The 23616-nt window shown below is 37.9% G+C and overlaps 1 protein-coding gene across 13 annotated transcripts in view; it reads right to left on the bottom strand.

Annotated features, from left to right (window-relative positions):
- LOC105477607 (contactin 4) overlaps positions 1-23616 on the bottom strand; it is a 1037214-nt gene that overhangs the window by 413271 nt on the left and 600327 nt on the right. The window lies entirely within an intron of this gene.

Below are 23616 nucleotides of genomic sequence, written 5' to 3'. Positions count from 1 at the left end.
GTCTTTTCTCTCTTCTCTCCTTGTCACATTTCATCTACCTCACAGGCCCAGTGGGCTTTGGATTCAGTTTCAATGCCATGCCCCACAGCGGCTGCACAGCAGTCCCCTTTCATTATCTGCCGAACACTTACTGTATTTTGGGAGAGAGGCATCTGTTTAGATTAGCAGATCCATAAGGATAGTGGTTGTAATAATAGGACGATTAGACCACTTTCCACTGGTACTAAATAAATAACTAGTACTATTGAGGCACTTTCTAAGTTTGTTTTGTGAGTGAATGTGTAACTGGGATGTGGTTTTTATCTCCCTTCTGTTCCCAAATTTCTTAGTGGGTTTTTGTGTTTGTTTGTTTCAGAGATAGGGTCTTGCTCTGTTGCCCAGGCTGGAGTGCAGTGGTGCAATTACAGTTCACTACAACCTTGACTTGTGAGCTCAAGCAATCCTCCTGCCTCTGCCTACCAAGTTGCTAGAACTACATGCATGAACCATCATACCTGGCTATTAAAAAAAAAAAAAATTGGCCAGCACAGTGGGTCACACCTATAATCCCAGCACTTTGGAAGCCCGAGGCAGGTGGATCACCTGAGGTCAGGAGTTCGAGATCAGCCTGGCCAACATGGTGGACCCCCAACTTTACTAAAAAAAAAAAAAAAAAAAAAAAAAAAAGAAACAAAAGTTAGCCAGGAGTGGTGGCAGGCACCTATAATCCCAGCTACTCAGGAGGCCGAGGCAGAGAAAATTGCTTGAAGCACAGAGGCAGAGGTTGCAGTGAGCCAAGATAGCACCACTGCACTCCAGACTGGGCAACAAAGTGAGACTCTGTCTCAAGAAAAAAAAAAAAATGTAGAGATGGAGGTCTCCCTAGGCTGGTCTCAAACTCCTGGGCTCAAGCAATATTCCTGCATCAGCCTCCCAAAGTGCTGGGAGTACAGGTATGAGCCACCATGCCTGGGCCTTGGTGGTTTTGATAATGCTACTTAATCAAAGGAAGAGCTAGACTTTCTTGCAGTGTAACACCCAGATTATATGCTAAGACGAGGCCATTCTTAGAAAAGTGAAAAGGGTGCTTGTCTTGTAGGTTCCATGAGAATCTCATAGAACCGAATGACTGACTACCTACTTGGTGGCCTTGGTGAAGTGACACTATTTTAGGGAGAAGGAGAGAATAAAGGCATTAAAGAGACCCATGGATTGAAAACACAAAGGGATCATTGGGAGCACAAAGGAAGCACGAGGGTCCTAAGGGAATATTTCTTTCTATCCTGCTTGTCCCTTCACTGCAAGACAGGAGGCCCAAAGAGATGAGCTCAAAGGAAGTGGTGAAAGGATGGAGCTCTTAAATAGACTGCAATGGCCACTCTTGAACCTTTATCCTGGTAGGTCCTCCATGTCTTAGAAGACATCAGAAAGGAAAAGATCTTAACAGTCTTTTTGACTTATAAACTTGTTCGCTCAATGTCTGCTAGTAAAAGATGTTAGATTCCTTACTTTCCATAGTAAAGAGTCTATAACCTATATAACAGGATTATAAATGAATTAATTGTTCTTTAAGAAACCTCCAGTCTATGAAATTTCATACATTTATAGTCTTATCTATACAGATATAGCTTAAGTTCAGTTCCAGATCACTGCAACAAAACAAATACTGCAATAAAATGAGTCACACAAATTTGTTTGTTTGCTATTACATACAAGAGTCATGCTTCCACTATACTATAGTCTAGTAAGTGTACAATAATAGCATTATGTCTAAAAAACACAATGCACATACCTTCATTAAAAATAATTTATTGTTAAAAATGCTAATGATTATCTGAGCCTTCAGCAAGTTATCTTTTTGCAGCAGGAGAGTCTTCCCTCAATTGAGATGGCTGCTGACTGATCAGGGTGGATGTTGCTGAAGGTTGGGGTGGCTGTGGCCATTTCTTAAAATAAGACAACATTGAAGTTGGCTGCATTGATTGACTCTTCCATTCATGAAAGATTTCCTCTGTACCAGGTAATGCTGTTTTACAGTATTTTATCCACAGTAGGACTTCTTTCCAAATTGAAGCCAATCCTCTCAAACTCTACCACTGCTTCATCAACTAAGTTTACACAATATTCTAAATCTTTTGTTGTCATTTCAACAAGTTGCACAATATCTTTATCATGAATAGATTCAATCTCCAGAAACCATGTTCTTTGCTTATCTATAAGAAGCAACTTCTCATCCATTCAAGTTTTATTATGATTGCAGCAATTCAATCACTTCTCTCTCTGGCCTCCACTTCTAACTCTTGTTCTCTTGCTGTTTCCACCACATCTGCAGTGCTTCCTCCATTGAAAGTTTTAAGCCCCTCAAAGTTATCTGTGAGGGTTGGAATAAACTTCCAAAATCCTGGAAAGGTTGATATTTTGACGTCTTTTCATGAATTATACATTTCCTTCCTTCCTTCTCCCTTCCCTTCTCTTCCCTTCATATATATATATATATATATATATATATATATATATTTGTATTTTTAGTAGACAGGGTTTCATCATGTTGGTCTGGTTGGTCTCACATTCACTTGACGTGATCCACCTGCATCAGCCCCTCAAAGTGCTACGATTATAGGTATGAGCCACCATTCCCAGCCACAAATTTTCTTAATGGCATCTGGGATGGTGAATCCTTTCTAGAAGATTTTCAATTTACTTTTCCCAGATCCATCAGATAAGTTACTATGTATGACAGCTATAACCTTATTAAATGTATTTCTTAAATAAGACTTGAAAGTCAAAATGACTCCTGATCTACTGGCTGCAGACTGGATGTTGTGTTAGCTGGCATGGTAACAATATACATCTCCTAATATATCTCCATCAGAGCTCTTAGGTGACTAGGTGCATTGTCAAACAGAAGTAATATTTTGAAAGGAATCTTTTTTGCTGAGCAGTAGGTCTCAACAGTGGGCAGAAAATATTCAGCAAACCATGCTGTAAACAGATGTACTGTTATCCAGGCTTTGTTGTTCCATAAAAGAACACAAGCAGAGTAGATTTGGCAAAAGGGTCCTAGGACTTTCAGGATGGTTAATGAACATTGTCTTCTACTTAAAGTCACCAGCTGTATTAACCCCTAACAAGAAAGTAAGCCTGTCCTTTGAAGTTTGGAAGCCAGACATTGACTTGTCCTCTCTAGCTATCAAAGTCCTAGATGGCATCTTCTTCCAATATAAGGCTGTTTATCTACATTTAAAATCTGTTGTTTAGGGTAGCCACCTTTATTAATTATCTTAGCTAGATCTGGAAAACTTGCTGCAGTTTCTATATCAGCACTTGTTGCTACACCTTGCACTTTTATGTTAAGGAGGTGGCATCCCTTTCCTTAAATCTCATGAAGCAACCTCTGCTGGCTTCCAACTTCTCTTCTGCAGCTTCCATGCCTCTTTCAACTTTCACAGAATTGAAGAGAATTAGGGCCTTGCTTTGGATAAGGCTTTGGCTTAAGAGAATGTTGCGGCTGGTGTGATCTTCTATCCAGACTACTCAAACTTTGCCATATCAGCAATAAGACTGTATTACTTTCTTATTCATGTGTTGCCTGAAGTAGCACTTTTAATTTCCTTCAAGAATTTTTCCTTGCATTCATAACTTAGTCAACTGTTTGGCGCAAGAGGCGTAGCTTTCAGCCTATCTTGGCTTTCATCATGCCTTCCTCATTAAGGTCAATTCCTTCTAGTTTTTTATTCAAAGTGGAAGATGTATGCTTCCTCCTCTCACTTGAACACTTAGGGGCCACGGTAGGGTTATTAATTGACCTAATTTCAATATTGTTGTTTCTTAGGGAAAAGGGAGGCCTAGGAGAAGGGAGAGAGATGGGGGAAAGGCCAGTCGCTGGAGCAGTCAGAGCACAACAATGATCGATTAAGTTCTTCATATATGAGTGCAGTTCATGGTATCCCAAAACAGTTGCAATAGTAACATCAATGATCACAGATCACTGTAACAGATATAATAGTAATAATAAACTTTTGAACTATTGTGATAATTACAAAAATGTGACACTGAGATACAAAGTAAGTACATGCTGTTGGAAAAATGGTGCCAATAGACTTGCTCAATGCAGGGTTGCCACAAACCTTCAGTTTGTAAAAAACTCAGAATCTGTTAAGTGCAATAAAGCAAAGCACAATAAAACAAGGCATGCCAGTAATAGGATGCTCGTTTCCCAGATTGAAATGATGAAGAAGCTGGTAAAGTTTTTCAAATATCTGTAGGCTACTTGAAAATTACACAAAGGATACAGGCATTCCAAATAAAGTAAATGTCATTAAGATAATGTTTAGATGGTGGTTCTGAAGGCAAAGTGGCATTTTGACAGGAAAGATATCTTCAGAGCATTTGCTTTGCAGTTGTTATATACATTCAATGACTGGGAAGGATTTGTATTTTAAAATGGGTATGCAGCAGAACATAGCAATTTGCATAAGTGTCAACTGCAAATTACAGTTATCTTCAAATCCAGAAAGAAACTTATATCTAATTGTAAACATATTGCTTTAACAACAAAGTAAATGTCTTTCCTAAAGTGGCCACTAAAGCCATTTAATATTAATAACTGTAAACTAACAATGATCATAAAATAGAAAATGGAATTAAGATTGCCTTTTCAGTAAGCAGAGACAGCTGGTATCTCTATAGTAATTTAGAATTTACAAAATTCTTTTCCCTACCCTGTCTTAGTCTGCATCTGTTTGTGAGGAAATATGTCCCCTTTTACAGATAAGTAAAAGGAGGTCTCACGGAGGTAAAATAATTTGCCTGAGTTTAGGTAATTTGCATGTGTATATTTGTACAACAAACAATAAATATGGGGGGTAAACCTAGGTCTCTGGAATAGAGACCTAATAGAAATGTTGTGACATTTCTATTACACGAATCTGATGCACAGGCTATAAAAATCTGAGGGGAGAAAATAAAAGTAAAGCTTTGAAAGCATGGCTGTAGCTGCAGAAAATGGGCTGAGACCTTGAGATAAGGCATGGGTTACCTATGCTATTTATTTATTTATTTTATTTATGAGACGAGATTCGCTCTTGTTGCTCAGGCTGGAGTGCAATGGTGCAATCTTGGCTCACTGCAACCTCTGCCTCTCGGGTTCAAGCGATTCTCTTGCCTCAGCCTCCCGAGTAGCTGGGATTACAGGCACCCACAACCATGCCTGGCTAATTTTCATATTTTTAGTAGAGACGGGGTTTCACCGTGCTGGCCAGGCTGGTCTTGAATTCCTGACCTCAGGTGATCCGCCCACCTTGGCTTCCTAAAGTGCTGGGATTACAGGTGTGAGCCACCGTGCCTGGCCTTGTTTTTTAAATACCTTAAGGAAATAGGTATGCTTACATTTAATATCAGTTCTGAAAGCAGAGCTTCAGGGTCTCTACCAAGTATAAGGGAAATTCAACCTTAGTATTATGAGCTAAATTACATTTCCCCAAACTTCATGCTGAAGTCCTAACCCCTGGTACCTTAGAATGTGACTGTATTTGGACACAAGGCCTTTAAAGAGGTGATTAAGTTAAATGACACCTTAGGGTGGTCTCTAATTCAATCTGACTGGTGTCCTTATAAGAACAGGAAATTTGGACACACTCAAAGGAAAGGCCACGTGAAGATACAGGGAGAAAGTGATTGTCTGAAAACCAGGGAGAGAGGCCTCAGGAACAATCTAAACTTCTGATAGCTTGATCTTGGACTTCTAGCTTTTAGAACTGTGAAAAAATTAATTCCTGTTGTTTAAGCTACATGGTCAGTGGTACTTTGTTATGGTAGTCCTAAAACATTCTTACACTTACTAATAGATAACAATAAAGAAACTCTGATATGGGTACCTATTCTTTCAACATGATAACAATGATAGCCATGGTTAACATTCATTGAGTGCTTACTATGCACCAGGGAATAGTCTAAGGGTATGTACTGACCCCTTAAATTCTGACCACAATTCTATGAGGTAAAAATACTCTTTATTATTCCTGAATTACATATGAAGAAACTAAGACAGAGAGAGACTAAATAAGTTGCACAAAATGTTTAGCCAATATTTGAATCTAAAGTCTGGCAATGAAAATGGCCACTAATGAACATTCACTGAACTTAATAAAAATATTATGAAGTCCTAGAAATTGAACATTAATTTTGATTGATAGTGTTTATATATGTTTATTACAGACCAGATACCATTACTGACTGAACATCTTCTATTGTTGGATCCACACTAGTAGACACTTTCATATGCTATGCTGTGTGAAATCATAGTCATTCTAGAAAGGCACATATTATTCTCTTTTGTTTTTATGGATGAGGACACTGACTCTCAGATGGACAAAATCAGTTTCCCAACATCAGAAGTGGCAAAAGAAACAAAACAAATATTAAGCTCTGGTGTATCTGAATCCCAAAAAATAACATATTTTTCTACAGTATATATATTCCTATTGTGTTAAACAACAATATTTGAAGTGATACAGTTGAAGAATAAATTTAAATTATTCTGGAAGAAATTCCATTTCTGTGCATGTATGTCACAGTGTTTAAACATACTCCAAAGCATGAAAAGTCAGAGGGTGAAAACGGAACCTGAATTTTCCTTGTTTTGAGTAACACTGTGTATTGAGGCAAGGACTAGTTTTCTACCATCCATTAACCTCTTCATCATGAACAAAGAGTGAACCTCAACTGTGTGATTTTTGGCTAAGGGCACTTTTAAGTCAAGTCTTTCACATATTCCCAATAGCTTTTGTAAAGAATGCTGGGGACCAATTTTTAAATGGAACATCTTGAACAAATTACAGCAAAGGAAATTTTGAGGCCTTGATAATTTAAGTGTTATTTTTACTACTAATGTGAATTCAACCCTAGCAAATTAAAACAGGAAGAATTAATTGGATATGCAAATGAGATTATTCAGTATATAAATCTAATTACATACCAATTTGCTTTAACAGCATGAAAAAAGAATAAATTGTTCTATGTAAATTGATTGTCTTAAATAACCACCTGTAGCCCCACAAAAATTGTCTTGGAAAAGCTATATCGTAAGTGCAGACGTCTAAGTTAATAACATCATGTTCTTCACAGATCTTGTCACAAGAACCTCTTTACAATGAAATTTGCTTATACTCCTGATGTACAATAAGGTATTATCAGGTTTCTAGAACATAAGGAAATATGTCACTAACTGGCTTTTTTTCTCCCCAGAGCACAATAGATTGATAAGACATGTTGATTTCTGAAACACTTAATGCTTTCACACAGACTAGACTTGAAGTCTGAGCAATTTTCATGTCTGAAAAATAAGAGAAAAAGATGGGTAAAGTGTGCCAGTCTTTGTTAATTTGGCTGTAGCACTCAAATCGATTTAATCAAATGCTTTTGGTAGAATCAAGCAACGCTCCTCCACCACCCATCTTTAAATTTTTTTTCTTTGCCACTTAGTTTAGGCAAATAAGTTTTGAATATTTAACTGGGAAAGGAGGCATTAATTCATGAAGTCTGTGTCTTGGGAACAAGCAGAATAATACTAGATGTTTACAAAATACAAGCTAAGCAGTTAGTTGCTTTCCTTGACATCAGTTAGAGTCACTGCGTTTATCTCTAGATGCAACCTTAACATACACTTCAAACAGATATATTAATCTAGCATACTCAGGGTTAGCCACACAAAGCTTGGGGCCATTTTCAATGATTCTTGGTCAGAGAGCCCAAATGTCCTAGTTTTTGTGACTCTCCTATAGACAGACTATATAGGGCATGGTGAGTTAAATCCATGGATTCACTTAGGAAATCCAGTTCTACTATAGTCTTGTGCTCTCAGGTTTAGATAGAGGTATTTTGCAGAAAGAAGGATGGATAAAGTATGCATCCGAATTGAGTGATGGATAGACAGGCAGAGAGATAGAGGGTAAAGCAAGGCAAGACAGATATCATCTCTCTTTTCCGTCAGAATTCATTCTTGGCTCTGAGACTCAAGAGAGTTTCTGAAAGGAGATCATGGTGAAATATGGTGAAAGTGTTAGAAACCTAGATGCATGGAGCTTGTGATAATGAAGGCTATGGGCAATTTATCCAAAAGAAATGTTTCTTCTACTTTATTTTGAGAGCAAGTGTCACTAGACCCATTCTCAGTCTCTAAAATAAAACTCAGCAATGGGAGCTGGTACTATTATTGAGAACATCTATGACCAAGTTGCTTTCCCTTTGGAAGATCCTTAAGACTTGCCTGTAGGGGCTTCCTTATCTGCCCTTCCCTATCTGGCAAGGAAGAATACAGACTGGGGAGCAGGATATAGGGACAGATGCTCTGGCTCTGTGCTTGTGCTCTAAGGCAATAGTAAATGAAATCATAAAGAGGAATGAGAGTTACTTACAGTGTCTTGGCATGAACCTGAGAACCTGAAATCAACACCAGTCAGACTGTGGCCTTAATCTGAGTAAAATGGAAGACATAGTGGGGTGATCAGATACCAGGAGAAAATGGGTTTAAATCTGATGAGAACAAATAAATTTGAATGAAAGAGAGGAAGCAGCTTCCAGATAAGCTATGAAGTATAGCTGTGGCAGCTTTATATAGGGTGCCTGTGACCTCACATATAGGGAGTCAGGGAGCCTTTGAAAGAGAAACTAAAGCAATAGGGTGGTCTCAGTCTACTCTTTGTAATGTAGCTCCTAACATACAAACCAGAATGGTGACTTATCACATCACCACTTTTATTTCCTTTACAGCTCCTATCACTATCTGAAAACATGCCACTGATGTTGGCTTGTTTAATGTGTCTTTTCCAGCTGAAAGGTAATCAGGGATTCCTTACCTGTATTTTTACTGCTAGGTCCTCAGCATCTCACACAGTTTTGTTATTGTAGAAGATCTATACATGCACAGTAATGCAGAAGATGGACATGGACAAGTCACTAGACTAGTGAACATCGTTCAATAAGAGCTTTCTGGCCAGCTGCTGTGGCTCAGGCCTGTAATCCAGCAGGCCTGATTACAGGGAGACTGAGGCGGGTGGATCATTGAGGCCAGGAGTTCGAGACCAGCCTGGCCAACATGATGAAACCCCGCCTCTACTAAAAATACAAAAATTAGCCAGGTATGGTGGTGGGCACCTGTAGTTGCAGCCACTCTGGAGGCTGAGGCATGAAAACTGCTTGAACATGGGAGGCAGAGGTTGCAGTGAGCTGAGATAACACCACTGCACTCTAGCCTGGGAGACAGAGAGAGACTCAATCTCGAACAAACAAATAAACAAACAAACAAAAAGCTTTCTAAGAGCAAATCACCATGAGGTCACTTGAGAAGAGATTAATACATAAGATAAAAGGGGCTCCATAGAGATGATAGAGTTTAGCACGCATTGTTTAAGCCCTTCCTTTGTGGCAGGGGTTGTGCATAATGTTTTAAAAAGATTATTTCAATACAGCCTTACATCTGCCCTAGGAGGTATATGTTATTACCATCACCACTGCCCTGAAAAGGACATTGGGGTTTAGAATGGTTAGGTCACTTGCATCAAATCACATAGCCTATCTGTTGGTAGATTTTGAATCGAGACCCAAACAATCAGAACAAAATATGCCCCCTGGGTCTTGAGGGGCAAAGTTTCAACAAATGGAGATGAGTGAGGAAGGAAGAGCAGGAACAAAGACAGAAGGACAGAAAAATGTAAGTATCTATCTTTTAAGTGCAGAAATAGATATATGTGTGATCACTGAGTAGGAGGAAAGACATTAAAGAGGGGATTTATCAAACACAGGGAAGCTACACATGTTAGATTTGGCTATAATACCAATATACACAAGAATGTATATGTATACCTGTTTCTGTATACACATACATGTATATGTGTACACACATATACAAAAATATGGTCAGGCTATCAGGCAATGGCACTAAAGACATGTGATTGTGATATACTTTATATAATTTACGTTGCTTAATAGAGGAAGGAGAGTTTAATGGTTAATATCAGGTATCAACTTGATTGGACTGAATGATGCAAAGTATTATTCCTGGGTATGTCTGTGAGGGTGTTGCCAAAGGAGATTAACATTTGAGTCAGTGGACTGGGAAAGGCAGACCCACCTTCAATCTGGGTGGGCACCACCGTCTAATCAGCTACAGTGCAGCCAGAATAAAAGCAGGCAGAGTGTAGAAAGACGAAACTAGCTTAATCTCCCGCCCTACATCGTTCTTCCGTGCTGGATGCTTCCTGCCTTCAAACATTGTACTCCAGGTTCTACACTTGGACCTTCAACCACAGACTGAAGGCTGCACTGCCGGCTTCCCTACTTTTGAGGTTTTGGGATTTGGAGTGGCTTCCTTGCTCCGCAGCCTGCAGATAGCCTATTGTGGGACCTCATCTTGTGATCATGTGAGTTACTGCTCCTTAATAAACTCTCACTTATACATACATCTATCCTATTAGTTCTGTCCCTCTCGAGAACCCTGACTAATACGGAGGGTGTCTTCCTTCCGCACGTTTTCATGAAATACTTTGAGATTCACCAAAGTTAAGGTGTGAAAGTAGTACAGACATAATTAAGTATATTACTCAACATGATATAAAAATGGCTTGCAAGCTGACTGGTTTTAAAAATTGCATCTGTCAATACAGGCTATGATAGAATTCTAGTTTCTAAGCAATTTTCCTTTCTGGCATCAATCAGCTCTGGCAAAACAGCAAAGAACAAAATTTTAAAAATTCACCTCCATGATACCAAATTGCATTGTAATTCATTGTGCTGCAAAGCTTTGCCACAGTTTGGGGGGATATTTAGAATAATGATATATAACCAGGAATGTAGAGTAGGGTCATTGTGAAGATGGTGCACAAACACATCCACTGAATAAACAATGTGAAGCAGTCGACAATAAGACAGAAAACGTTGGGAGTGGGAGGGAATCAAGTTGATGAACTTGTCATTCTCCACTGGAGAATTTATTTGCATTTAGTTGACTTATAAGATTGCTTAAATGAGATATTTCCTGCAGTTATGAGGAATAAAATAATGTAGATGTTTTAATGCCAAGGCTGATTCCTGGACAATTTAAGTATTTCCTGCTTTCACATCTGCAAAAAATGTGAATAATATGTACTCCCTGGGAAGTGTCAACAGAATGTATACCAATCATTTCAAATCTGTTTACAGATAAATTCAATACAGTTTTTTTTTATACTCACATGTCACACTGGAAGCACTTATAATAATTAATGGGGCAATTTGCAAAGGCCAAGCATATGACAGCATTTAATTCTATCCATCGTTAAAATTTAATGCGTTTGGTGCATTTCCTTTTTAAAAAACATATAGTTGAAGTTGCATATCACATTAATTTTGAGGGTATTAAATACACTGACTTTTAAAGGGTGATCTGGCAGAATTTGTTTTAGTTTCATACCAAGGCACAATTGAGAAATCAAGGAAAGACTTTATGACCTCCCTCCAATTTTTTTCTCTTCCTGTTAATCATCCTTATTCTCTTCCCCTCTCATCCTCTGTCCAGCACTCTGATACTGCCTCCTTCAGAGAGAAAAGTGACCTGACAAATGTGACACATTTAAAAAGAGGTCTTGATTAGAACCTCTAATCCTAGGAATAGCTGTATTGTTAGAAGGGACTCTCTGGTTCCAAAGTCAATCAGCTATAAAGGAATTATCACAGGAGTGTAAAATTTGTCATCAAGGACTGAATAGTGATGTTAGTGTTTCTGATCATAGACCTTCCTCATACAAAGTGTGTACGTACACGTGTGTGTGAAAGGTATATTTGTGCATATATATATACACACACACTCACTAGATATTAAAGAGCTGTTCTTGTGTCCAGTTATTTAGCTCACAGTCATTGTTTAGCTTTGTAAGTGTTCCCATTACCCAATCATGCTTTTCTTAAAGAACTACATCAGGTAACCACCGATTCTTTACTACATTTCCCCCTTGTGTATCTTATTCTTTCCATCAATTCACCATTTCCTCATTATATAATCCCTGGTAGACATATTTCTGTATAAAAACTGTGTGTCTGCTTTTGGTAGAAAGTCTTATTCCTTCCATGCTAACCCATAAATAGCCTTACAAAATCTCTGAATATAGAAATATATAAAAAGCACTACATTGTTAGAGTACAGTTTTTGATCTGTTGTTTCAACAGCAGTTTTCATGCATAATATGTTGGTGTTTGCTTTCGTTACTCAATTTAAACTCTTCAACTTGTCATACTTTTTACTACAATGTAATGAATTTTTCCAACATTGCCATTTGAGAGCTTAGAAAGCTCGCATGAAAAGCAAAGCAATGTCAGATTATTCTCTTACTCATTTCTAATCCTTTAGCCCCCAGCTACATCCCCTTTAAGCCAGACAAAAACAGATTTTGTTTTACATATAAAAGTTGATGATTTTCACTGTATTTTTGGTTCATTGAATTCAATTAACTAAATTCATTAAAACCCAAGTGTGTATTATGTGCCTTTTCGACAGTTCTAGCTCTAGCAAGGGGAAAAAGGGTGGAGGTCAGATAGCTTAGTTTTTCCTTAAGCTATTACAAAAAATATGTCCAAACAACCAGTCAATTCAGTCAAGCATTCAATCATTTGGCTTTATCTGTACAAGGCCAGATAGCTGGTGAGATTTTCTTTTCCCTTCTGTATTTCAACCTTTTATAGAAATTGCAGTAGTAACAAACCCCCAACTCAACAAAACATAAATGTATTAAATATTCTCCAAATAAATTTATTTCAGAAAAGAAAAATTCATTCATTTAATAAATATGCATCAAGTACCCACTGTGTACCAGGCACGATTCTCAAGGAATAAAACAGAGATGCATGCCTTTGAAGAATTTATTAAAAATATAATAAGCAAAATACATAGTGTGTCAGAAGTTTACAAATGTTACCAAAAAAAGAAAAAGTGGAAGAGGATAAGGGAGCTCCATGAATGTGGAGGGAAGTGCATAAGATGTAGTAGGAAATAGGTGTTTAGAATAGCTTCATTAAGAGGGTGAGGTCTGAGCAAATTTTTGAGGAAGAGATGGAGTTGGGCAAGCACTGATCTGAGGGAGTAGTAGACCATAGCCTGATGGTAGATACAAGCCTAGCATGTTAACAGGTGGGGCAGGGCACCAGTTGAACAAGGACAGAATTAAATAGGAATAGAAGAAAATACTGTAGAATAGAATTAGGAAGAGAGGAGTTAGATAGTTGTGGAGGGATGCAGTGCAGGTTATACACGACAGGATAAGAGAAGGACTTTGGCTTTGCTCTGAGTAAAATGGAGAGTCAATGAAAGTTTTTGAAGAAAAAAAAAGAATGTTGTGTTCTGATTTACTTTTTAAAAGAATCACTCTGATAGATGTGTTGAGAATAGAGTTTAGGGGGAAAGGGGAAAAGCGGCGAGACCAAATTGTAAAATAGATTGTAGGGAGTAAAAGGCAGACCAATGAGGAGGGTATTTTAATATTCCAGAAGAAAGATGCTTGCTGGTGCCTCAGACCAGAATGGTAGCATGGAAGGTGGTGAGAACTAATAGTTGGGTTCTGAATATATTTTAAAGGTAAAGCCACATATTGGCTGAGGTACATGAGAGAAAGCAAACAATTTTAAAAGAATTTAAGGTTTTGGTCTGAACAATGAAAAAGATGAAGTTGTCATCATCTGAAATGGGGACATGTGCAGGTGAAACAGGTTTGGGGGAGAAAAAGAGGAGGTCAGGTAAAGAAGTTGACTTTGAGATGCCTATTAGTCATCACATTGTATATGTCTAGCTAAATGGTTTCATCAACACTATGAGTTTTCATATAAAGAAATTCACTCTCATACAGTTTTTGAGTTGTGAATATAATTAAAATAAATAAGTATCAAAGTTTATTGATTATTGCAGTTTTTAAAAAGCTAATGACTGAATGTGTGTCAGAAAGTAAAAAAAAAAGATAAATGTTTCTTCATTTCAGAAATCTTTAATTTGTAAACTGCAACTTCCTTTATAATACAAATAAAATTCTATTTACATATTAAGGGCTTAAAAAGGTTTAAGGCATTTTCACATCTTAGTGAAAGGGAAACCTTTTATTGCTACAGCTGTGTTAGGGACAGGGGCAAAACATTGAATCACATGAAACCAGGAGTTTGAAGGTGAGGCTGGAAACAGAGAAAGGCTATTATCAAGGATCCAAAAGAGCACTAACAGGTTTAAAGAATCTGCATAGAGTCATGAATCTGAAGCCATGTGAGAATGGGCATTAAGGGAGAAGTTAATGGAAAAATTTTTCCAATAAGGTGGAAGTTAAAGTCAAGCAAGAGGAGAACAATAATTATCACTTGTTAAATTCCTATAATGTGTTATGCTGTGCTTGGCAGTTTATACATGTAATTCATTAAAGAACTATCATTTATCTACCTTTATTGTAGAGGCACAATTTATAAGTGAATGAATTAGCAATTTGCCCACAGTTACAAGTTTAAAAGCAAAAGTCCTCCTTTCTAAAGGAGTCCTCCTTTGCCTTATCTCTGAAACAAGCAGCGTACACACACTTCAGTTGCTGTTCTTCAGGTTGTGCAATGCAGGGGCCCAAATGTGTCACCCCATGATTGGTCCCTGCCTCAACAAGAAACATCATTGAGCTTTGAAGGTACCTCTGCTGTCTATGTCTCTTGGGATTTGAATTCATCCTCTTAATTATTACTGCCCTGCTTATTCAACTCCTATAAATCCTTGATTCTTGTCCATTAGCCTGTATGTTTTACTATAGTTGTCTCCATGCGTGTGACATTGGGTTATCTGCCTAACCTCTGATGTCCCCCTAGACTTGTCATCTAATACTCATGCCTACCCTTGCCTAAATGTATTTTCTAAATTTCTAACTTCCAATTACAGACGCTTCCCTTGATTGACTCTTCATCGAATGCCTAATCTAACTTTGATCATGGTTTGCAGTTTCCAAAAAGCCAGAATTTAGAAGCCATACCTGGAATCAGAATCCATTTTGCTTTTAAACTTGTAACTATGGGCAAGTTTTTAATTCCTTCACTTATATAAATTGTAACTCTACAATTAGCTTATTTACAAAAATGTTTTAAACACCTTGTGTATATAAAGAAAATGGAGGCGAGGTGCGGTGGCTCAGGGCTGTAATCCTAGCACTTTGAAAAGCCAAAGCAGGCAGATCACCTGAGCCCAGGAGCTCAAGAACAGCCTGGCCAACATGGTGGAACTCTGTCGCTACTAAAAATATAAAAATTAGCCAGGCATGGTGGTGCACACTTGTAGTCACAGTTACTAGGGAGGCTGAGTTGGGAGGCTCACCTGAGTCCGGGAAGTCAAGGTTTTAGTAAGCTGAGATCATGCCACTCACTGCACTCCAGACTAGGTGACAGAGTGGGACACTATCTCAAGAAAAAAAGAAAAAGAAAAAAAGAAAGAATGAAAGAAAGAAGGAAGGAAGGAAGGAAGGAAGAAAGAAAGAAGAATAGAAAGAAAGAAAGAGAGAGAGAGAAGGAGAGAGGGAGGGAGGGAGGGAAAGAAGAAAACGGAAACTATGCACTATAATTACAAATAATTAAAAATTGATATAGAGATGTATATGAAAGAATATTATCAATTCTAAAGCCATTGCCTTTGAGATAGTTAATACTGTTTTGTTCTTCAGCAGCAAATACATTTAAATGACTAGAAAACAGTCTTCATAAAATTTGATGCTTATAAAAATTTATCTACCTCCATTGGTAGATAATTGGTGTTTGTAATTTTGTTAGGATTTTATAAGCTTATTTGGACTTCACTGTTCATATTAGGAGTGGGGATACAGTTATAAAGTAATAAACAGACATGAGTTTGAGTTTGGAAGTTTGGAGATTACCCAATAAAAAAAATGCATTAAGAAGGACTTTTCTTTATTTTCTAAAACACTTTAATTCCAGATGCATTTATTAACTCAGATAATTTAAAGAATAGAGATAAATAATTCCTGGGTTTTTTTTTTTTTTTCCTCTCTGAGGTGAGCAGGTTGTAGGTCTCAGACTTCTATAAAATGATTACACAGCCTCTATAGGCAATAAATATTATATCTTCTATGTCTAATTTAAATAAGCATAATTAATGTTGTTCAACAGTAACAGAGGGGCCAAAGAAGAGAGGGGATGAAGTACATTCTGATGCCCGATGATGTAAAGTTTTGAGTACGTGGAATTACCTCTATTGTCCTCCTCCTCCTAATAGGTGGTGGCAGCTTTTGTTACCAATACCAAAATGCCAAGGGTTTGGGGTTTGATCTAGGTTCTGCTTTTCACAGGAGAAAGCCAATCACTGGGACAACAAGTATTGCTAGGGAAGAAGGTTTTAATCAGGTTCTGCAGCCAATAAGATGGGAGATGAGTCTCAAATTCGTCTTTCTCACCAACTAAAATTAGGGGTTTATATAGCAGGGAAGAAAAGTAACCATGTGTGGGAAAACAGGAATTAGGGAGGGGTAAGGAAGAGAAGTTGGTCAACAGGAAGCAGGTGCTCAGTTGGGCAACAATGATGCCTGAGAGGTCTGGTGTCTCATTGTCTAGAGGTGGTGATCTGGTAAGTTTCAGTTCCTTGATACTACCCGGGAGATCTGATGGTTGGTATCCTGAGAAAGGAACTCAACAAATGTAACTTTCTCAAGTTTTAAGACTGGGAGGGTCAATGTATATGTTAAAGAAACCATAAACATCAGTGCTATGGGACAATCTGGCCAGTTTCACTTTCATCAAGATCCAAGAGCAAGCTCTGAACATGGCCAGAAAAAGCCAGAAGAGGCAATGAGCAGGGCAGATGCTGGGTGGTGCCTCCAACTAACATGTCCTTCTGTGGGCACATTCAAGGAGCCCTTGTGAAAGCTTCCAAAAATAACTGAAGGACAAAGGAACAGAAAATTGGGATCTAGTTATTCCATGGTGAAGGAGCCACTAGACATGGGGGATAGAGATGCATGAATGTTTATGTAGTTATGCACAAACAGTACCTTTTTTACTCACAGATTTTTCACTTTCAAATTACAGTTAAATGGGAGATAAGGCATGGCTAAAATTGTTAATAGAGGAAAAAGTGTGAGAAACAGAAAAATGAAGAGAAAATCCTTTCATTTCCAATTACAGTTTGGTATCTCAGTATCTCCCACTGTCCTTTTTTGACTTTACTTTTATCTTTCTTTGGAGATTGTCAGATTGACCCATCAAATGTAACAGGCTATTTTTCAAGGAGATATAGAGGGAAAGGAATTTTAACAGTTATCCAGAGTGGTGGCATTGAACAGGTGGCTAGATAGTGAATAGGTTTCAGTTTAAGTGTAATACAGCAACATCACTCACTAGAAAAAAAAAAAATTCGATGAAAACTTACAAATTCCCCTAGATGGTTCAGAGATATCTGTCTTGCTGATCTATGTTTAGTTACTACATGAAATGAATCCCTTCAATAACTGAGTGGCACATGCCAGGTCTTTCTACTAAGAATAAAATCTTCACCCCAATACTGGATTTCTTTTGTTAGATTTCAAGTGGTTAATGTATGTAATTATTTATATAATTTTTATTTTATTGTTATTTTTTTGAGATGGAGTCTCGCTCTGTCACCCAGGCTGGAGTACAGTGGTGCAATTTCGGCTCACTGTAACCTCTGCCTCCCGGGTTCAAGTGATTCTCCTGCCTCAGCCTCCTGAGTAGCTGGGACTACAGGTGTATGCCACCATGCCCAGCTAATATATATATATATATATTTTTTTTTTCTGTATTTTTAGTAGAGATGAGTTTTCACCGCGTTAGCCAGGATAGTCTTGGTCTCCTGACCTCATGACCCACCCACCTCGGCCTCCCAAAGTGCTGGGATTACAGGTCTGAGCCACTGCACCTGGCCCTAGAATTTTTCAGGAACTAATAGCCTTCTTTAGTTTCCTACACAAAACTATTATAGCATCGAATAAGTTCTGAAAGAGCATTTTTTGGAAGGAATGCTTATTTGCTATATTAAACAAATATTGCCACATACACAAATATTTTCTGCTACTTAAGAGAATTTTTAAAAAAGTGTAATTCTCCAGCATTGAGACTTTAAGCAGTGTTTGCATTATAGACTAGTTCAAGTGGAGTAGTGTCTAAGAGAAAATACCGCAGACTGAATGTTAAGATATTTATACATATAGGCTAATACATTTTTCATTTAACTACAGAGTGGAAGCTAATACATTTGTGTAGTGAAACTAATACATTTTTCATTACTTAAATGCATAGTAGATAGTTCCAGAGTTACTAATGAATTTACATGAGATCCTCCAAAGAACTCAGAAACAATTTAAATTGTTTCCCAACCACTATGTTCATCTGTTCTTGTAAGGGATAGGATATCATTTGTAGAGAGTAGGCAAGCATTTCTTCATCTACAATATCAACAATGTTGAAAGGTAATGGAACTTAAAGTAGAAAATAGAAAATGTGTGTTTCCACTATACTACTTTACTCTCAGTATCCCATTTCTTCCTTTTATTTCCTGACAAGTGACGAGCAAATGCTTTTCTTCCTTTTTCTCCTTCTTAACAGGAGGTAGATTTTGAGGTCAAGAGCAAAGACCAAGTGACTTTCTGAATTAACCTCATGCCAGCAAGGTTATGAACACAGTGCTTCTGCTTTCTTAAAGACTTTTACAGGCGGCAGACTACTGTGAGTGTGGAGAGGATATTTTGGATCTAGCTGGTTTTGTGATTGCATTATCATCACTAATAAAATAGACATTAAAGATGTCTTTAGAAATATTCTCACCTAATTAAAAGATCTACTGCATTTTCACAATGGATTTAAGCCCCAAATCAAGGTTGACTTTCTGTATAAACATGAGAAACTGATGTGTTTATGAACCCAAAGTCGGCCATGCTGAAATTCTCACAATTTAAAATCAGACAATGTGTTGACATCTCTGTTTATTAAATATGTACAGGAGCAGAATTCGGAGGCATAGCACTGAATGTAACTAATGAAGGGTGATAAAGGGTTTTGGGAGTTTATCTGTTCCTAAAATTTTCTTGATGAATCCAGTGCCTAGCCAGCAGTCAAGGGCAGTGATTGTTCTGCACTCTGAATGAGGGCATCATTTATGTTGTGTTTTATGTGAACAGTGCTCCCAGCTGTTGCAGCCTTCATGGGGCTATAGCTAAGGTTTGCATAACTGAACTCCTATGTACAAATGGCTGATGATTTCTCTACCTTAAATAATTCTTTGGAATACAGAAACAACACGGAGAAGAATATTTATAAAAATCAACTTGAAGCAAAAGGTAGTATACAACCTTAGATTCTATATATAATTTATCTATGTTACAAATAGATATTATATAAATGTATATTTAAATTATATATACAAAATATAAATTATATATACTATTACTTGTGATTTTTCAATCAACATTTCTTTTTTTTTTTTTTTTTTGAGACTGAGTCTCGCTCTGTCGCCCAGGCTGGAGTGCAGTGGCCGGATCTCAGCTCACTGCAAGCTCTGCCTCCCGGGTTTATGCCATTCTCCTGCCTCAGCCTCCCGAGTAGCTGGGACTACAGGCGCCTGCCACCTTGCCTGGCTAGTTTTTTGTATTTTTTAGTAGAGACGGGGTTACACCGTGTTCGCCAGGATGGTCTCCATCTCCTGACCTCGTGATCCGCCCATCTCGGCCTCCCAAAGTGCTGGGATTACAGGCTTGAGCCACCGCGCCGGACCTCAATCAACATTTCTTAAGGAAAATGCAAAGCTAGATGGTTAAAAGCATTTGAGGTCTTTAAATCCCGATTTTGGCATTCACTGGCAGGGCGACCCTGGGGAATTTACTCAGCTTTTCTGAGGCACATCTGAGCGTCATCACTCATAACACAAAGACAGTGATGACATATACCTTGTGCAGTGTCATGAGAATTATTAAGTGCAGAGTTAATGCAATGTGGCTGGCATACAGTAAGTGCTAAAGAAATGTGAAGTCTTTATCTCTACTTGGTACAATATTTTGGCACCACTGGTGAATTTAACTTATGTGAGTTAAATCACACCCTAAGAGCTCAAGGATAATGCTGTTCCGGGTTTTCTGGATGTCAACGCTATGCCCCACAGCGAGCATGAGAAGCATAAATGTGAAACTCTTTGAGTAAGTCTTGATCTCTTCATGCCTCTCAATGCCATGTTGAGTGTAATTCTGGTATATGAAAGAATACAGTTTACATACAACATGACCCCTGAGGATAGGAAAAGTCCTTTATCTAATGCTCAACTGAAAAACAGCCATTTTTTTCCAGTGTTATGAAGAAATTCAGAAGCGTTGGGTTTACTGAAATGCAATATGTCAGTCTCCAACATGGGCTTTACCTAAAAGGTTTTGAAAACCAATTTTGTCTATGCACAGTTTTCAGAAATGAGACTCTAAATAAGATATGACTGCACTAGGTAGAAAATGTAACAGATGAGCACTAGGGGAATTAAACAATTAGCAACATACAGTCTCTGTCTTTTAAGAGATTGCAGATCAGGAGAGAGGTAAACAAAGTGTGGCTGCAGAAGATATATACATATATATACACACACACAGACACAGACGTTTGTGTGTGTGTGGATGTATGTTTTGAGACAGGGTCTTGCTCTGTCCCCCACAGTGAAGTGCAGTGATGCAATCATGGCTCACTACAGCCCTGAACTCCTTTTGCTCAAGCAATCCTCTCACCTCAGCCTCCTGAGTGCATAGGATTACAGGTGCACGCCACCATGCCCAGCTAAATTTTTAATTTGTTTTTTTTTGTTGTTGTTGTTTTTGTTTTTTGTTTTTTGTAGAGATAGGGTCTCCCTATGTTGCCCAAGCTGGTTTTGAACTCTTGGGTTTAAGCGATTTTCCCACCTTGGCCTCCTGAAGCTCTAAGTTTACAGGTGTGAGCCACTATGCCTGGCTAGAAATGATTTTTAATACCGCATGAACTTTGAACCCTTACTTTCTTGGTTTGAATTTTACTTTACCTAAGGCATCTTTGTTAACTTGACTTCTGTTTCTTCAAATTAAAAAAAAAAAAAAACAAAAAAAAACCAAAACTTTAAAATTATTTACATATGAAGCCCTTAATATAGCACCTGGTACATTATCAAAACTATGATCACTGGGACTTGAAAATTGGTATAGAACCAGATGGTAGACATGAGTGAACCAGTCTCAGGCTCTGAATGGTACTGGGGATGACTGATGGGTCTTGTATAGTACATGGTAACTCTTAAGGGGTATTTTGTTTTCATTGCATTATGTGTTGTTTTTAACGTCAAATTTGCTTTCTTCTTCTAGTGCATATGAACATCCAGCTAATCTCTGGGGGTTACTAAATCATTTGTGAGGTTCACTAACGGAAGCATTCTGTTAACTGCATATGGCTATTACATAATAAATGAAGTCTTTCGAAACTAAGTATTCGTCACAATAACCCATCACACTATATGGATTTTAACCTTAGAGTAACTACTTTCCTTTTTCCCCCTCAAGCTAATTTACTGACCTAGCGACCTTTGCTTTCTAGCAGTCAGAAGTAACAAATATGGAAATAAAGCATTAAGCACTGCATCAGGGCTATTACTCTTAGAAAACATTGTTAAGACCTAATTTCTGGAGAACAGATGAGAGATTTTGCCTTATAATATTACTACTCTCACCTCCATCAATATAGATTGAGATCTGATGGGAATGAAAGAAAATTTTTATAACTTGGTCAACTGATTATAAGTTGAGGTTTGGTAAGATGCAAATAAAATACACATTTTGAATGAACTGAAAATTTACTTGATCAAGTACAGACAATGTCTTTACACAGGTAAATCTTTAAAGCTAATAAGACTTCTGTATTATGAATATTTACATAATTTTAAATTTTACACATTTTTTAAAAAGGAATGCTACTCAACAAATCCTAGTATTCCTAAAATTTTATTAAACACATAGTACACACACACACACACACACACACACACACACACTCTCCTTTAATAAATAGACAGGGATATCCCATACTAATTCCTCTCAAATTTTACTATAATTTCAGAGAAAAAGATTTAACAGTATTAAGTTAGAGTTTCTCAGCATTATTTATGGTTCATGTACTAATAAGAAATGGGAATGTATTGGGCTTGTCAAGTCAACAGGTAACATAAACCAGTGGTCAGCAAACTTTTTCCTTAAGTATATGTTTTAGTAAGATAGATATATAGATTGTAAATATTTTAGACTCAGATTCTTTGTTTGTTTTGAGACAGGGTCTCACTCTGTCACCCAGGCTGGACTGCAGTGGCAGGATCTTGGCTCACTGCAACCTCTGACTCCCAGATTCAAGCAATTCTCTCACTTCAGCCTCCCAAGTAGCTGGGACTACAGCCGTGTGCCACCATGCCTGGCTAATTTTTGTTGTATTTTTTGGCAGAGATGGAGTTTCACCATGTTGGCCAGGCTGGTCTCGAACTCCTGACCTCAAGTAATCCACCAGCCTTGGCTTCCCAAAGTGCTGAGATTAAAGGCATGAGCCACTGCACACAGCCTTCAGATGGTTTTGTGGCTTTTTTGCTCGTTTACAACTTCTCAATGCTGTTATTGTCGTGTGATAACAGTCCTAGATAACACATAAACCAGTGAGTATGGTTGTGTGTTCCAATGAAACTTCATTTACAAAAGCAGGTAGAGAGGCAGATTCGGCTCAGGGTCCTACTTTTCTGACTTCAGGTAAAGAGAAATAACTTTGCAGAGGATGAAAGTTATCTTAACAAGAAACATAGAGAAACCCCTCAAATTGAGTTTCTGAGGCAGGTGGGGCCGGCAGGAAATGTCCATGGATTAATATTAGTTTGTGGCATAACTGATTCCAGAGTATCATGAACTCTCTAGTAATCTACAAGATTCCCCTTTAGAAAACAAACAAACAACAACAACAACAACAAACGATAACACAGCATCAGTGCAAGCAGGCATCACGTATTATACAGTCAACTGATGTTGATTATGACAAAAGCTAGAGAGATGTATCAGGAATATTAGTGGCCTAAAGAAGAACCATGAACTGTAGAAAACTAAGGAAGCTGGTGCTAAAACTTAGGCTTTCTATTTTCTTATAAAGTCATGTCACCAGCCTCCAAGGCTAGCGCACCACCAGCAATGACCAGATGTCAGTCTGTGAACCTAGAATGGGAAGGAACAGGGTTAAAATTCTTCACTAGAAAATAGAAAATCAAATTCAGAAACCAAGTGGTGATCACTGGACTTGGGAAAATTGAATATTTGAAAAATATTTATTTTAAAATTAGATGCTGCATTAGTCTGCTCAGGCTGCCATGGCAGAATTCCACCGAGTGGGTTGCTTAAACAACAGAAATTTATTTTCTCACAGTTCTGGAGGCTGTAAGTCCAAGACTGAGGTGCCAACAGGATTGGTTTCTGGCGAGGGCTCTCTTCTTGGCTTGCAGATGACCTCTTTGTGTCCTTACAGGGCCTTTTCTGTGTATGCATCCCTGGTGTCCCTTCCCCTTATTATAAAGACAGCAATCCTGTTGGATTGGTACCATGTCCTTATGACCTCATACTCACA

The sequence above is a fragment of the Macaca nemestrina genome, chromosome 2 (assembly GCF_043159975.1).
Source record: "Macaca nemestrina isolate mMacNem1 chromosome 2, mMacNem.hap1, whole genome shotgun sequence".
Taxonomy (NCBI): domain Eukaryota; kingdom Metazoa; phylum Chordata; class Mammalia; order Primates; family Cercopithecidae; genus Macaca; species Macaca nemestrina.
Note: the sequence above shows the minus strand (reverse complement) of the source record. Positions and strands in the feature narration are given on the sequence as shown.